Genomic DNA, 15,691 nt, shown 5'->3' on the forward strand with positions numbered 1-15,691 from the left:
TGCAGTAGGGGTTTGAGACCTGAAGTGGTCAGTGCCAGGGTAACCTATTGTAAGTTATGTAATAAGTGATAATCTAGTAATTAATATTTTGAGAAACATGCTAAAAATATATGTTAGAGATATTGTCTTGCTCATGCCTTGAGTGCTTGTATAGAATAAGGATGGGAATTGGATGACAATGTGATTGGGTTGTCTCATCTTCTTGAGAGGGTTTTCTAGTTCTGCATGTGTCACCTTCAGGATCCAGGGTTCAAAGTAACTAGTCCAAGGTAACTCAATGCTTGAGGGTCTGGGGTTTATTGAGAGATCAGTCTAGGCTAACTCAAGTAGTTTGACCATGTGATGACACTCCCTAGTATGTATCTTGAGTCTCCTCTATAGATTTTGTTTGTACCTTTGGTGGTGTACTTATTATTGGATGTATTTAATGTGGTTATTTACTTTCATTGATGGTGATTGGTGATTCATGGATGATGAACTTTTGACATGTGGTTCTTGACTTGAAGTGGATATCTTTCATTGTCTTTATCTCATGATTTTGGTGATTTGATCTATTTTTGGTATATGAATGAGGTTTTGTTATGCAGTGTTGGTATTGGATTGAGTCTTCTTTCTTTTTGGATTATCTTATCTTCTTGAGTAGTAAGTGTTACCTTTGAAGTAGTTTTGGCTATTCGGGCTCCTTTTCCTAGGATTTTTTTATGATTGAATACTCGTATGTGGATCATTCATTATCTTTCCTGCACAATGGGAGTGGAAGCCTGCCTAGGTGACCACATAGTTGAGAGGTAGTGTCTTCTTACCATTTAGGTCCCCCTCACATTGTTAGTTGTTTGATGCTCATTGTAGCAGATTTACCTTTATCATTCATATTTAAATCTTTGAGACTTCTATTCAATTGATGTATTTATGCTCTTTTAGTTGATATACTCATTTATTTTCACATACCCTACAACATTTGTAGTATATGTTACTTAATGAATGTACTTTCATTCTATTAGTTGTACTTGTGCATTCCTTATGAGATAATGTACATGTTATTTTTTTATGATCATGAGACCTTGTACTTAAAACTTAAACTAATTAATATAACTTCTTAACGTAACTCAACGAGAAGAAAAATTTGAGGAATTGAAACTGTAATTGTAATTTCTTATGTGTATTTGATGTGTATGTTTGTATTTCTTCTGCATTAATGTTATCTTGATGTTGTTTAAAATTTTAAAAAATAGTTTAGTAAATATTGTTACATGTTAGGTTTATTTCTCTTAAGTTCCTGAGTAGAGCATTACACTTTAAATCATTTATTATTTTGGTGCCCTAATGGTGTGGCATGTTGGGAGATGCTTATAGAATCAATTAGGTGGATGACAGCTAGGAATGAATCATTGTTGGATTCTTCAAAAAGTTGGTTGATTGTAAAAAGAAGGTCAATTTGGGGGCATCTTGATGGTTAGTCCTTTTATGGTGGTGTAGCATCTCTAGAAAGAAAGAAATAGGTAGATCTTTAATGATAAGAATTTGTCAATTAATCAAATCATTTTGGAATTGAGAATGGTATTTGTGAGGTAGTAAATATTATGGTTGCATATAAAAAGATTTTCCTTTTGTTCACTACGGGATAAGGAGATGCAAGCTTCAACCCTCTTCAAAAATGTCATGAGTAAATATTAAAGAAGATTGAAGAATAAAAGGTTAACACATTGTATGTATCTTGGGATAGGGAGATATAAGTTTAATTTTTCTATGGCTACTAAAGAAAACCTAGGTATTATTGGAGTGGGAGATATTATTAGAGATCATTTGAGTAAATATGTTGGGGATCCTTATGTGTACATTAGGAAAGCCATAAATAATGAAGAAGAAATAGGGGTATTGGAAAGAGGTGTGGGTGTATGTGTCTCCAAAGGCATTTTGAAGGTGGAAATTGAAGGAGATTCCTAGTTTTGCATTTTTTTTTTGTCCAAGGACAAATTAAAAATTAGAAATTGAGACAATGTATTCTTAAAATTGAGGCATAGCTAGAAAACTTGTCAGATTCTAGCATCACACATGTGTATAGAGAATCCAATAAAGAGATTAATTGCTTAGCTAATCTAAGGGTGAGGCTTCACCAAGAAAATAGTGTTGTTATCAATTTGGTAAGTCTTAAGGAAGTCAAATATATATATATTTAAACAACAAGACATTGATAGAAATTTGGTGATAAGTGAGCTATGTGACTAGTCATGGACAATAGGGAATTCACAATTATAGGCACCTGAATATTTAGAGACACCCAAAATGGTAGGCATCTGGTCCTCAAATCTCAAAATCATAAGTATTTAGCCATTTTGACGATAATCAAGATTCTTCAAAGGGATAGGAGGTGTGGAAATGGTACAAAAGAGATAGATCATATTGGGAATAAAGTATGGGAAGGTGTGACCAATGTGGATTTTGTCAGAGATTTATTGACTTAAAAATTTCATTTCTTATTTCTCAAGATAACCTCTAAGGTAGCATTTATGTTTGTGTAGACTAGTAGGTAGGAAGGTTAAAAGAAAGGAATGATAAGAATTAGAGGAACATTGTAATACTTGTCCATTATTCATCATTATAGATTGTGTTATTAAACCCTACCAAACCCTTCTTGTTTAGTTATAATTGACAAGGGAGTAATTTGATATATATAGTATTGGATTTTGTCATGTTAGTAGATAGTGATAATTACTTTCTCATGATAATGATATATTATGTGCTTTGCAGTTGAAGGTTATAGATATTTTCATGATGATATCCTAGTACGTACTTTCAGTTCATGATTATATTTATAGTTATGAGAATGGAATTTATATGTTAGGAGATGATGTTATTTATATTCACAATTGCTAGTTACTTAAATATGTATGGTGTGTATGTGTTTTATATCTATATTTGACTTGATTGATGTGGTTGAGGGAGGGAGTCATAGTCACCTACAAGCTAGGATTTACACAATGTATCTATCCTCACTAGTGTATGTTTAGTTGTGTGTGTGTGTGTTTGAGAACATGCTTATATTTTATGTAGGTTTTTAGGTAACGAGCATTGGCTTTTTTGAATTGCTAGGATGAACATGCCCTATCATCATATCTCAATAGTAAGAGAGGAGAGATAATGCTTTGAGTTTGAATCTCAACCTAAGCCTATTATTGTTTCTGAGAAAAAATAAGTATCTGACTAACTACCCCTTTGAATTTATGGAGGTGACATTAATTCATGAACTCACTCCTTGTGTATGTTTAGTATTTAGTATTTTGTTAGTTTCTTGTTGGTTGTATGTCATATGATTTGATGTGGATTTGATATTACAATAGTTGAGAAATTAAATTAGATTAATTATGTAATATAAATAATTATATCTTATGAGTTATTAGAATATTAATTATGTAGATAATTAATTAATGAGAATAAATTAAATATCATTAATTATTTAAAATCTTAAGTAATAGTATAATAATAAGAGTAAAGGATTTAATTAAAATATTAGATTAAAAAATTTAATTTGGAAATGGTTCTGCAGAAAAGGAAATGTGAACTTTGGCGTAGACTACAAGAAACTTTCATACTTTGGTAAAATAAGGTATGCGGAACAAGAAACGTTACCTACTTTAAAAAAATTTGATATCCTTCATTCAATGTTTGAGTCACCAAACCTAGGAAGGAAGTGCGATATCAAAAAAAATGCCAGAGCCAAAGCTTGGTACATCCACTCTTTTCTTAGAAAAATCCAACGATCTTCATGATGGAAAAGCAAAAAAACCACTTTATTAACACCAAATATGTGAGAATGGGTGAGATAGAAGATCTAGTATTACCTACCCATCTCTAGGCATAACAATCTCATAAAAAGGACAAATTGTAATTTACAAACCATGGAAAAAAGGTTAGGAACCACACTAAAAGTCCTAATCCTATAGAAATTGGTAACATTCATAAAGAAGTAGAATGGACAACAATAACTAATAGAAAAGGTAGGAGTAGGAAAGTGAATAGAAAACCCTTGATCAATGTCTCCCAAGTCAATCGACCAAAATAAATCTAAGAAGAAAACAAAGTTCCAATTGGCAAAAATGATAGAAAAAATGAAGAAAATAGTGTTAGTTTATATTCAAAACTAGGGAATTGTTTTTTCAAACCCTATCCTAAATAATCACTTAGTAGTCATGTCCCTTGGTCATCTAGAATAGCTACAAATCAATCTAATTTCAATAAGGAATTGTATCAACCAAACCCCAGAGCAATCGACAACTTAGAGTTTAAATCAATTAAAGCACCTTCAATGCAATGTATTGGCAAGGAACACAAAGGAATCAATCACAATAGATGAGACAAACCCAACAAATAAACCACCAAGGTTTCTAAGCAGTAATCAGATAGAAAGCACAATATATTAATCATCAATAATAAGCATAGTGAAGATTGTTGGCATGAATGCAAGAATTTGGGTCTCTCTGCTTATTGGAACAACCCCAAATTCAATAACCCAAGTCTAGTTAAGTGGTTAAAAGATTTTTACAATGACCAAGCAAGTATCTCTCCCCTTTCACATTGCTTGATTTATTTACAATGTAGAAGTAAAATTATCAGAGATGATTTTCTATTTGGGCTTCTATATTTTTATAAAGGTTTCAGTGTAAATTTTATTAAATGGTCACCTAAATTTGATGAAAGCTCTGCAAAAAAATGAAATATTCCTACATGGGGTGTTCTTAGATCCTTGTGTAGAATTACTTCAAATGCAAATTCTAAAATAGATAGGAAATTATGTAGGTGAATATTTAGGCATTGAATCTAAGTACTAGATTCTAATCAAGATCTTAGTTAACATAAAATGAGGAGTATGTGATTGTAAACCCATCAAAATCATCACAAATAGATCCATATAATCTAAATTGTACGCTTTTTCAAGGCCACGCATATAATACAATTCTCCTGGACTCATAATCCATAAGTGACCCTAACATTTCAAGAATCAAAAGAGTACTCATGAATTCAAATATAAAAAAGGTATTTCCAAGAATAACCATTTTCAATTTGGATAAAATGGAAGACCAAGAATGGGAGAATTCAAATTATCAAACAAAGGATTTAGTAGAAACATTTTATCAAGAAGATATCAGGGAACCAGGCTATGTTTAGCAAGTAAAACTTATTTCCAAAAGGGGACATAGAGGAAGGGGAAATGGTAGAAGAGGAAGATGTAAATTTACAAAGAACAAAAATGAGGTTTCAGTGCAGGAAAAGGGATAGCAAGCAAGTAGTGATTAAGTAGAGAACTCAAAAAAATTCCAAATAGGGATTCTGAGAATATTAAAGATAATAACATATTTGAAGAACACATTAACAAACTACAACAATATGAAAATTGCATGTACCAAGATGTGTATGTTGAAGACATCAAAGAAAATATGGCCATGTATATGAAGTTGATAAAGGATATTATCTTAATACATAATTACATGAGTGATCAGCTAATTTTATGGGAGGAGGCCCACAAAGAACATTAGCAAGTAAATATCTAGTATATTCTACCAAAGACTAGTATGGAACAAATAAGAAAGAGCAAGTTTGACAACAAAATTCACTCCTCATTAAACAAGGAACAAGAATAAAAAGGGCAGTCAATGAATGAAATGCTACACCTAGACCATAGGAAAATCTTACAAATGGCGAGGTTTTAGATGTACAAAAAGATAAGTAAGATTCCCTAATAGAACTATTGGCAATCAAGGATTTGGAAAAAAATATCCTAGACATGACAACAATCAACATCAACCAAAATTCAAAAGGAAAAAAAGAAGCAAAATTCCAAGAGGAAGGAAAGTTGTGAGACAATTTCCAACTATATTAAGAGAATTAATAAGGAAGATTGTGTATGAAAAAGTATAGAAGAAATAGAGTGAGAATAACTTGACGATATCAGATTCAAAGAAGCAACTCAAAAATAATATAATTAATTGTAATAAGGAAAGAGTAAAAGAGAAAAGATGGAAACCATGTAGGAAAAATTGGATAATTCCAGCTGGAGGTAAAAATCCTTTTGCAAAGAACAAAATACTAAGTGTCCCAAATAATGGGATAACTAAGAAAACATAAGAAGAAATGGTAACTGGCATAAAAGGAAAAGAAAAATACAAAATATCAATAGATGAAGCACAGGTCATTAGGGAGCATAGTAAGAGATGGATACATAAATTAAAAATAATTTTCAAGAGATTGAAGATCAAGAGGAACCTAATCACATTCTTATTCCTGTTGAACTTGATAACCTTGCAGAGAAACATAAAGCACATAATCAAGACAAAGAGATCATAGAAGAGGGTAAGGATAGTAGGTAGAAAAAATAGATAGAGTTAATCTGAAACTAGGTAGAATTTGGAGTCCAAGAAGATGACAATTTGTTTGATGAAGGAAGCTAGACAACTGAAGAAAAATTTACAGACATGGATGAGGGGGATAGAGGAATCAACAATAGAATTATAATTGAATTGAGAGAAGAGATGGAAGGAAAAGAGGATGATGAAACTATAGTTGCAAGTGTGTATAATGCAAGTAGCTATTGAGATTCCCTAGGCATAAAAGCAAACTTGGAAGGTCTAGAGAACCCAAATTATGAAAAGCAAAGTAAAAAGTGAGGAAGGAAGTCCTTAGCATAACTCATAGCAACTATATGTAGGGTGGAAATGATCAATGACTTACTTAAAGAAAGGAAGGTGAAGGTCCTTCCCATACACATGGAATTTTAGGTGTTTGAATGCTCTTAACAAAAAATTCTTTCTCAATTGCAGTTTATCTCTTTTTTATTCTGACATAATTCTATTACAATAAACTAAACTTAGCAAAGAAGAGGGAGAGAAATTCAATAGGAAAGTAGGAGTCTCAAAAACTAAAATGGTAGAATCTACAGGAGCTTTAGGAGGAACTGGGATCCTATGGGACCCAAGAAAGGTATATTTCATAACACAAATATCTAACAGCAACTGGCAGGGTGGAAAAGTAAGAAATTTTAGAAGTGAGCCAAGCTTTACACTCATTAATATGTATGGATCAATCCCAACAAAAATTAAAAAGAGCAATTTAGAATGAGATAAATGATTTCATGAAAGAAAAATCGAGAGAGGCTTCTTTTTGAGGGTGATTTCAATGCCTTCTTGACTTTAGAAGAGAAGATTGGAGGAATTAAAACAATAACACAAGTAATGCTAGACTTTTAAAATTAGTTTGTAAATAATCACCTACTAGACATATTGACCTCCAATGGGATGTACACATGGAACAATAGAAGAATAGACTTCTACAATATAATGGAAAGATAAGATAGATTCATCTTTAGAGGGGATTTATCTACTTTCAATTTCTCCTTTAACACAACTATTATGCCTAGTGTAGGTTTTGATCACTTCTTGGTAAGATTAGAGATAGGAAATCTACACAAACCATCTAGGAATCCCTTCAAATGCAAAAAAGTGTGGTTCTTAGATGACAACTTCCTAAATAAGTGATGTGAGGGTGGTTGGATCAAAAGCCACTTCCAAGCTACCCTTGCTAGAGTTACACATGAAAGCCAACCAATATAGGAGAAACCACAAGAAATTATAGAGATATCAATGTAGAAATTATGAGATAATATTCGTTCAATATGATAGGCATAATCCTACTTGGTTGTAGCCATATACATTCAAAATACAATTTGTGAGCTTAAAAGATCAGGCTTACAAAGCCAAATGTTAGTATTTTCCTTCTATCTAACTTCATTGTACTTATCCTAATCCTATATCTCTAATTATATAGCCCACAAAACCACAAGTTGACATGTTAGGAAGTTTATTATAAAATGCAGGTCCTACCCCAAAGGAGAAATTGAAGACCATACAATTTAGCAAATCAACTTCTACAGGGACAAAGATAGGTTTACATGCAATCCAAGAAGAGATTTCCAAGGACTTAGAAAGCCTTGATGCCAAACAAAACCTCACTAAAGCTAAACCTATACATTACTCAAGCTATCAAAAAATAATCATGCCTCGATCAAAGATAAGGATAACTCTCATGAATGATGGAATTAGTTTCTACGAGCTTAGATATAGGATCCATGACAGGTCCACATTATGAAGCTAACTACACAAAAAGAGGAAACTTGAACAACAATGAGCATTCCTCAAACAATATACATGAACAATAAAAGAAAATTTGTTTGGTTGATGCAAGATTGCCAAAGTGCCCAAGATGCTCCTACATTAGACACCTAGGATAAATAAGAATTGATGTCCATACCAGGAAACCTAGATGCTCTTAGAAGTATCATAAAGATCTAACTCAACTTCATATTTCCATGAACTATCTTCAATAAGTTTATTCTACCACTCAACTAAGTTCTCTCTGTAATCCTTTCCTCAGGTGCTTTTATTTATTTTGGTATCCAAAATCTTATCAATTCCCTTTGTCTTCTTCTTAGGATAAGTATGTTTATCAACTATCCCTTCATTAGATTCATGATACTCAAAGATGTCTGAAAGATTGAACATAGGTGAAATATCCATATACATGGGCAATTCAAGTTCAAAAGCATTACCACTGTCATGTTTCTTCAAGACTTTACAAGGTCCAAACTTCTTCATTTTTATTTATTATATGTACCAACTAGAAATCTATTCTTCTTCAAACGTAGCATTACCTTATCTCCAACCTGAAGAGTCTTATGTCTCCTCTTCTTGTCTTCTTTGTCTTTATACCCTTGATTATTGTCATGTATATTATTCAACTCTTCTTCATGCAAATTAATCATAAAGTCTAGAAATTATTTTGCTTCAACACTATTATTTACTTTAGTATCCAACTTTCTTAACTCAATAGCTCCTCTAGGACTCCTACCATTCAAAATCTCAAAAGGAGTCTTTGTAGTACTTTTGTTCACTAAATTTTTATATGAAAATTCTACTTGTGCCAAAACCAAGTCCTAATTAGAAGGTTTATCTCCAATTAAACATCTCAAAAAGGTTATCCAAAATTTTGTTATCAACTTCATTCTCTCCATCTATTTTTGGATGAAATGGAGCTAAACTTAAGCTTCATATTCAACTTCTTCTATAGTGCTCTCCAAAACTAACTAGTAAGCTTAGTATCTCTGTTAGAAATAATAGTCTTATAGATCCATTTAATCTTACAATTTCTCTAAAACATAAGTCTTCTATGTGTATTGTATCTAATGTCTTCTTCTAAGGTATGAAATGTGTCACTTTAGAAAATCTATTAACCAATACAAAGAAAGAATAATTACTTCTTTGAGTTCTAGGTAATCCCAAAATAAAGTCCATATAGATATCATCCCAAGGTCTACAAGGAATAGGAAAAGGTGTATACAATTAAACATTTTGACTACTTCCTTTGGCAACTTGACATATTTTACAATCTCTTTACCATCTTTTGAACATACTTATTTATATGTGGCCAAAAGCATCCCTTTGAAATCAACTTCACTATCTTATAAATCCCAAAATGTCCTACAAGTCCACCACTATGTTTTTCTTTAATAATACTCTCCCTCACAAACCCTCTAGGTATACACACCTAAACTCATTCAAAACAACATGTCTTCCTAAATGAAATAATCAACCCATTTATCTTGTTCATCAGTTACAAGGTACTTACAAGCTTTCCAAATGTTAGTAAAACTAGGGCCAGGTTCATACAAGTTCTTCAAATTTTTAAATCCAAGCACTTTGACTCTCATCTCTGTTAACAAGCATCTTCTTTATTTAATGTATTTCCTACCTTATTTGACTATCCACTCTTATGTTTTAATACAAAATAAAATTTATGCATGTATTCAACTGACTTCATATGTCCTTGATTTAACTATTTTCAACTTCCCAAATACTTCAAAGCTTGATAATCAGTATATACAAAAAAAAAATCTCTAGGAATCAAATAACGTCTCCATCTTCAAAGATGAAATAATTGCATAATTTATTTTTTATCACAAATTGGATATTTTCTCTTAGCATCATTCAACTTTTCACTCTAGAAAGCTATAGGCTTACCTTCTTGACTCAAAATAATGCCAATCTATGAAATGATCTAAGTTCTCCAACATTCTTAGGTGTAGACCAATCAAGAATAAATTTTACCTTTTTCAAGGTCCATCAACAAAAATCATAAAACTAAGAAACACAATCTCCTTTCTCATAAAAGATCATTTCTTCAAATTTATTAACAACTTCTCCTCTTTCAGCCTCTACAAAACTTGTCTGATATGTTCAAGTGTTCTTCCCTTATCTTAATGTATATTACTATGTCATCAAGATATACAATCAAAAACTTACCCAAAAATTTCTTTAGGACCTCATTTACCAATCTCATAAAAGTGCTAGGTGTATTAGTTAGACCAAGAGGCATAACCTACCACACATAAAAACCTTCATTATTCTTGAAAGAAGTCTCGCATTCATTCTCTTATCTGATCCTAATTTGATGATAGCCACTTTTCAATTAAACATTTGTAAAATACTTTTCTCTACTTAATCTATCCATAATGTCACTCATTCTAAGCAAAGGAAATATGTACTTAACTATAATTTTATTTATAGCTCTAGAATTAGTGCACATTCTCCATTCTCTATTCTTATTAGGTTTCAATAAAATATATATCACAAAAGGACTCAAACTTTCTCTGATCAAACCTCTTTCAAATAATTCTTGCACTTGTCTATTCAATTCTTCATTTTTTGCAGGTGTTAATCTTATGGTTCTTTATTAGGAAAATTAGCTTCGGGTATCAAACCCATACAATGACTTGCACTTCTCATAGGAGGTAATCTATTAGGTACATTACTAGAAATAATATCTTGAAATTCAATCAACAAAGATCTAACCTCATGTGCATGCTCAAGTTCATCTTGTTTCTTAGTCTTTCTAGGAGTCAAAGCAAAATAAATATTCTATCTTTTCACATCTTTCACAATTTGATTTCCTTCAACCAAACAAACTCCTGCGGTAGTACAATTATTATCTTTAGGTTTCTTAATCAAAGGTAACAAGACTTGTTTCTTCCCATTAGCCCAAATAGTATATTGATTCAATCTACCATCATGTAAACCCTTCCTATCATACTGCCAAGGTCTTCCCAGAAGTATATGACAACAATCCATAGGCATAATATCACACAAAACTTCATCAAAACAAGACATTATTTACTTACCTATAATTTATGTTCATCCTTGATCGAAGTAATGTGATAAGGGTTAGGGTGCTTCAATCTTTGTAATTTCAACTTAGGTACCAACTCTTTAGATGCCAAATTATCAAAACTACCATTATCAATAATCACTTTGCAACATTTATCTTCAATCTTATGTCTGGTTTCAAAGAGACTTTTCCTCAAAATAGGTTCATTATCCAATTGTTCATTCCACAAAGTTCTTCTCATCATCAAGTTCTCTTTTATGTTAGGTTCATTAGGTGCATTAATAATTTCTATTTCTACTTCTCATCTTCTTACCAGAAAAGTTACATTCAAAAGCTCTATGTCCTTCTTCACCACACTTAAAAGAAGTACCTTTAAACCAAGACCTTTCCCCCCCCCCCCCCCCCCCATTATTGTTATTTATAGAGCAACTAGTATAATTACCTCTAGTGCAATTATCTCTTCCTCTGCTTCTATAATATTCTTTCCATTTAGATTTTCCTTTATTGTTAGATGTGCTATTAGTTTTCTACTTTCTCCATAAGATCTTCCTCTATTTTTATGAAATATTCCACCTCTTGTCTTTTATTTGCACTCTTGTTTCTTTTCCAAATTTTCTTTAGGCATTAAGACATATAGGTATGCTTCCTCAATACTTTTCATTTTCACAAAACTAATTTCCTCTTGTATAGAAGCCCTCAGACCATTCAAATATCTAGCAACTTTCTCAACTTTGTCAACATGTCTTGATCTAATGCCCAACTGATAGAGATCCTTAGTATAATCTTTGACAATCATATTTTTTTGTATCAATTTATACATTCTTATCAATAAATTAACTTGATAATCTATAGGAAGGAAATCCTTTTTCAACTTACCAACCATCTTTGCCCAAGTCTTGATCTTTTCTTTCCCCATTCTTTGTCTACTATTTTGCAAGTGTTCTCACCAAAGAGATGTACATCTTTTATAATCAAATACTTCTCAATATTAGATATCCAATCCAACAAAGCCTCATTGTTAAGCCTCCACTATAAGTAGGAAGTTCAAAATTAGGTCTTGAATTCTCTCTTGCCAAAGCCTTAAAGAGTCTTTCTTCGTCTTGTTCTTTTCTAGGTTCAAGATTAGGTGTTGCTTCTTTTTCTTCTTCACTAACATCTTCATGATGTACTCCTCTTCTCTAGGATGTTTCAACAACTTCAAGTCTAGTTGCAATTTGTCTCAACATGTCCATAATATCATTGTTTGCATTTCCTTTACCTCAAATCATTTTGACAATAGTTCTTGCAAGAATTTTAACCCTTTGCAAGTTATAGGTAAGAAACCAAGTCTACCACCCTACAACCAATCCAATCAGGGTTCTCCACGATCCCAAAAATTTGCAAGGAAATAAGCCTTCACTTTGATACCACTTGAACAAGAGTGGTTGGGATAAAATCCTGTCATAAGCTACCTTCACTAGAGTTATACACGAAAGCCAACCAATATAGGAGAACCCATAAGAAATTATAGTGATATCAATAAAAAAATGATGAGACAATGTTTATTCAATCTGTCAAGCATCAAACCTACTTGGTTACATCCATATACATTCAAAATACAATCTATGAGCTTACGAATTTGGGCTTATAGAGCCAAATCTTAGTATCTTCCTTCTATCTAACTTTATTGTACTTTTTCTAATCCTATATCTCTAATTATATAACCAACAAGACTACAAGTTGACATGTCAAACAATTTATTATAAAATACATGTCTTGCCCCAAAGGAGAAATCATAGAGCTTACAATTTAGCAAATTAACTTCCATAGGTACAAATACACGTCCACACATGATCCAAGAAGAGATTCCTAAGGTTGTAGATAGCCTTAATGTAGAACAAAACCTCGTCGAAGACAAACATGCACATTACTTGAGCAACCAAGAAATAAACACATCTTGAACAAAGAGAAGGATAACTCTTGCAAATGATGGAATTAGTTTCTACAAGATTAGATACATGATCTGCAATAGGTCCATATTATAGAGCTAACTACATAGAAAGAGAAAACTCAAAAAACAACAACCATTCCTCAAACAATAGATATGAATAATAAAATGAAATCTTTTTAGTTGATGCGAGATTGCCAAAGTACCCAAGATGTTCCTACATCAATCAATAAGTTAAACCAATAGTGGTACAAAGAAAATTACAAAGGTTGAAACTATTTTATTTCATGGGAAAATTGAAATATCTGAAAAGGGAGTTTTTCATAAAGAATAAAGATCACTTCAATAACATATTTAAAGAAATATTAGATCATGAAGAAGAACTATGGAAACTCAATTAAGAAGTCATTAAAGTAGGAATGGATAGTGAGGAATACTTTGAGATAAATAACTACTAGATAAATAGGGAAATGTATTAGTAAAAGAGGCAATATGTGTTTCTTTATGTTTTGTTTAAAGTCTCATTATACTTATTTCATGATTTTTTTATGTGACTTGGGTAGTTGACCAAACTAGGTTGTACACTAGAGGTTTTAAGTTTTCTTTTATGATGTTTTATTTGACCGAATGTCACAATGCACTTTATAATTTGAATTGAGATTTATGCTATTGGGCATTTTAGTTGACTTGGGTTTGAGAACCATTGCATTTTGGGTTGCCTATCATGAAACTAAATTCAATCTTTATTGCTTTTGTGGAATGACACACAATTTTTTTTTTATGAACTTAGGAGATGTTGTCTAAGTGCATGGCTATGCATGTGGCTTACAATAGGGGTATGGGACCCAAAGTAGTTAGTACTAGGGTAACCTATCATAAGTTATTTCAACAAGTGATAACATAGTAATACAAATCTTATCTCATCCATGCCTTGAGATAAATTATATAGATAAGTTAGAGATATTGCCTCACCCATGCCTTGAGTGCTTGTATGGGCTAAGAATGAGAATGGGATGATATTTAGTGAGAGGTATTCCTCATCTTTAGGAGAGGATATTCTGGTTTCACATGTGTTATGTTGAGAGTTTAGGGTCCAAAGTGCCCAGTCTAGGGTAACTACATACTTGAGGGTCTAGGGTCTAGTGAGATAACTGTCCAGGATAACTCAAGTGGTTTGACCATGTGATGACACTCCCTAGTATATAGCTTGAGTCTCCTTTGTATAATTTTGTGTTTTACTCTGGTGGTATTTCTATTGTTATATGTTATTTTATGTTGGTGATTTACTTTCATTGATGACAATTATTTATTTTTTGGTTATTATGCTTTTTACATTTGGCACCTAGTTTGGAAATGATTATTCTTTTAGCGTTGTATCTCTTTGGGTTTGATACTTGTTTTTTACTTGGTATTTGGATATCAATTTTGAGATTGGTTAATTTTATTTTTTATTTTGGTTATCTTTCTTTCTCAATAGTTTGTGCATCTTTGAGATAGACTTGGGCTATTAGAATTCCTTTCCTAAATTTGATTTATGACTTGATAATCTATATGTGGATCATTCATTGTCATCCCTACATGGTGGGAGTGGTGCTTGATTAGGTTTCCATGAGGTTGGGAGGTAGTGACTTCTTATCATTGGTTGCTCCATAGATCGGTAATTATTGGATGTTCATTGATGTATTTGTACCTTTATCATGTTGGAAATACAATAGGGAAAGTAAACTCTCTGGGGGGGGGGGGGGGGGGGGGTTGGATCAGTACTCCAAAACTTTATCCATTAAAATATTCTCCACACATCCATCTCACTTAATTCATCCCTCAATCTGATTGGTTGCATGTATTGCATAGGGATTCTCAATATAGATTCATTCTTAACATCTAGAATCACAAAACAATCCTTAAGTTGGCCCAAAAATGGTTTACATAGGAGTTTGTGCCATTACAAACAACTATGTCCAAAATAGTTTACTTGATACTTGAAACCTCTGATGCTTGACATCCACTATATCGTCAATGTTGTAACACAACCTCTAAATGACTTGGCATCCACTGTTCACTTGGCATCTAAATCACTCGACATATATACTAACTTACTCATCACTGGACTGACTTGACACTAACTATCTGCTTGATGCATACTATATATCTTGCTCAACATGTATTCTCTTACAACTTATGCTTGACATACATTACTTATTCAACATGCACTAAGTACTATTAAGTAATGACTTAAGTGTATTGCTACTCATATGTCAAAACCACAATGATATCAATAAATCTCCCCCTTTGACATGAGTGGCAAAAATACTTTTCCATGCATATATATAACCTTAACTTAAGCATAACTTAGATAATCTTTAATCTTTACTCGATTTGCATACAAAATTTCAAAATATCAAAATTTTGCAAAACTAATGACTTATCAGTCATACCTCAAAACTTCATAACTCCCTCTAAGTTGATTTTTCTATGTTATATATGAATTTGATACTCTTAGTGAGTAAATTTGCTTCAACTGCTGGCTTACTTTGTTTCTACATATACTCCCCCTTT

Source organism: Cupressus sempervirens, chromosome 11, assembly GCF_028749045.1.
Source record: "Cupressus sempervirens isolate cs-2001-9-10 chromosome 11, ASM2874904v1, whole genome shotgun sequence".
Lineage (NCBI taxonomy): Eukaryota > Viridiplantae > Streptophyta > Pinopsida > Cupressales > Cupressaceae > Cupressus > Cupressus sempervirens.